This window comes from Canis lupus, chromosome 24, assembly GCF_003254725.2.
Source record: "Canis lupus dingo isolate Sandy chromosome 24, ASM325472v2, whole genome shotgun sequence".
NCBI classification, from domain to species: Eukaryota; Metazoa; Chordata; class Mammalia; order Carnivora; family Canidae; genus Canis; species Canis lupus.
In genome coordinates this window covers 43,077,862-43,080,685 of record NC_064266.1, presented here as the reverse complement: position 1 = coordinate 43,080,685, position 2,824 = coordinate 43,077,862, and the positions used below count along the sequence as shown (strand labels likewise).

General features: G+C 56.7%; 1 long non-coding RNA gene across 1 annotated transcript; it reads right to left on the bottom strand.

The window, feature by feature from the left end:
- Positions 1-488: 488 nt before the first annotated feature.
- LOC118352264 (uncharacterized) lies at positions 489-969 on the bottom strand. Its single transcript, XR_004809132.1, has 2 exons — positions 840-969; positions 489-684 (listed from the first exon to the last, which is right to left on the bottom strand). It is a non-coding gene; the product is annotated as an uncharacterized LOC118352264 (long non-coding RNA).
- Positions 970-2,824: the final 1,855 nt, after the last annotated feature.

Here is a 2,824-nt window from a genome sequence, read left to right as displayed (position 1 = left end):
AGATAAGGATCTAGCTCAGACCCTGATCCTAGTGCAGTAAGACACAATTCACACAGGGCACACATGTCTTCCCCCTTCCCAGAGTCTGTTTCAGTGCAGATTAACGCAGAGCCTTTGTAGTTTGTGAAACTTTTCTTTCCCAGGGGGTCCCGAGGTCAGGGCCAGCCCAGGGCAGGTCAGGGGCAAGGACTGCGGGGCCCCTCGAGAAGGGAGAGGGTGCCTGTGGCTGCAGAGGGTCTGGCCCATCTCGGCTTGGTCATTTGGATGCCGAGGCTGCTGTGTCCTCCAGTGAGGCTGACCCATCCGTTTGGGGGATCGGGGGCGCTCTGCTGCAGGAGTGGAATCCCAAATCACCCCAGGAGTGTCTGCGTGCATAAATCAGACGCCCCTTCTGGCTGAGTCTCAGCCAGTATTGATTGAGTTGAGACCTGGTAATAAATTGGGGGAGATAAATCAGTTGGAATTAAAGCAGGCACAGGGCGCGCTGGTTACAGAAAACATTTAAGTTTAATGCGTTGACCGGGAGGGGAGCGTAATTTTCCGATGGTGCCAGTTTGCTGAGGAGCGAGCCAGATGCCTCCTAAATGCTCCGGCAACGCGCACGGACTGATGAGGGGCTCGTGCGAGTTCATGGCCAGGCTGTGCTGGGCAGTGAGGTTGAGGCCTGGAAGTCACAGCTGCTCTCTGGCCAAAAGTCATGCCAAGTGCTGTTCAGACGGTGCCCAGACCCACACCCCACCCTGTGTCCGAGCGGCACCTCCAAGCCCGTCCCCACCCCCACGTCCACCTGTCACCGAGGCGCACGGCCCAGCTGCCCCCCACTCCACGACCGAGCTCACCCCGCTGTCTCCCTGCCCAGCCTTCGGAGTGGTCTCTGAAAGCAAAATTGTGTCCGCTTCTCTCCTCCATTGCAAACTTTCCACGACCTCCCATTGCTCTTCAAAGGAAGTCAAGACTCCAGACCCAAGGCTTCAAGGCTCTTCATGCCCCACCCACTTCTTGTGGGTCTTGTTCTGGGCCACGTTCCTTTCCTCCGGGACTTCATGTGTTTACTCCCTGCATTAGGCCCTTTGCACATGCTGTTCCTGCTGCCTAGAAGCTCTTCCTGCCTCTCCTCACCTGGCTGGCCCCACCTGGCTGGTCCCGCAGCCTCATGATTCCTCCCCGAGCCTGCTCCTCATCGCTGGCCGGCACGTTCCTGAGAGCACCCCTTACTTCCCTTGTCAAAGTGAACTATTTACGGTGTCATTATCGTTCCTTGTCCAGCTCATTCACTGAGTGGGGCGGCACGAAGGAAGGTAGAAAAATCTCAGCTGGTTTGACACCTCACAGGTGTCTTCGTGGGTGGTACCTGAAAGAGCCTCAAAAACAGGCTGGTCAGCGGAAGGAGCCAGCCACGGAGGGCCACATACTGTATAGGATTTCATCGGTACAAAATGTCTGGTATAGGCAAATCCACAGAGACAGAAATTAGATCCCTGGTTGCTTGGGATGGGGGAGGAGCGTGACCCCTCATGGGAATGGAGCTTCTTTTAGGGGTGAAGAAAATGTTCCAGAATGAGACGATGGTAATGGGTGAGTAATTCTGTAAAAAACACCCCAAACCATTGAACTGTATGGTTCATTATTTAAAAAAAAGATTTTATTTATTTTGGGGCTCAGTGGTTGAGCGTCCGCCTTTAGCTCAGGGCGCCATCCTGGGGTCCCGGGATCGAGTCCTGCATTGGGCTCCCCGCAGGGAGCCTGCTTCTCCCTCTGCCTGTGTCTTTGCCTGTGTCTCTCATGAATAAATAAAATCTTAAAAAAAAAAAGATTTTATTTTAGAGAAAGAGAGACAGAGAGAGCGTGCAAGAGAGGGGGGCGCAGAGAGAGAATCTCGGGCAGACTCCCCACGAGCTCCCTCCAGGGTGTTCCACCTCAGGACCCCTGATCAGGACCAGAGCCAAAAGCAAGAGTCAGCGCTCAACCAACTGAGCCACCCAGGCGCCCCTGAACTTCTACTTTAAACACATTTAAATTGTCTCCCTAAACCGGTGATGTCCCCCGTATGCGAATTACATCTCAGTAAAGCTGCACTTAAGAGATTTAACACATGAAATTTTGTGGATTCAAAGAGAAAGGGAACTTCTCTGCGGAAAAGCAGTTGAGTTAATCCGTGAATATTTATGATGATGTGCTGGTGGGCGGAAGGAACAATCTGGAAAGGGTCCCTGGCTGGCAGTCCTGGGAGCTGCACTGACCCAGCAGCAGAGACACTGTGTGTGTGTGGGGGGGGGGGGGGGGGGGACGGGCTGGATGGGGAGCAGGGGCACCGAGGGCGCCGAGGGTGAGGGTGACCAGGCTGTTGGGACATTCGGGAAGAGGCACCCAGGTTGGGCTGCAGACCTCCGTCGGTGGGGCTTGGGGTTGGGGCCGGGAGGCTGGAGAGAGGGCGGAGGGAGGGGAGACTCAGGAGGGCAGGTGTAGGGAGTCGGGCCCGTGGAGATGTGGACTCCGGTCCCCTTGCACCGCGGCCTGGTGCACCCACCGCCCCCCGGGGAAGGAGCCGTCCAGGGTCTGCACCTGTGGGGCGCTGCCTTCATCCCTCACGGAGGAGGGGGCCCCGGGGCTGCTCCCCAGGGGGTGCGTTCAGTCTGATGCCTCCTCAGCCCCCTTTCCTCCTGCAAATGGGGATAATGAATCCTGCGGGTGGGCCCGAGCCTTCCATCTCTCACCGACCTGCGGGTCTAGCTGGGGCCGCTTCCATGGCCCAGCGACACTCAGTCGTGCCTGGGGCCCTAGGAAAGCCCAGACGTTTCTAGGGGATTCCAGGTTGTCACACAGG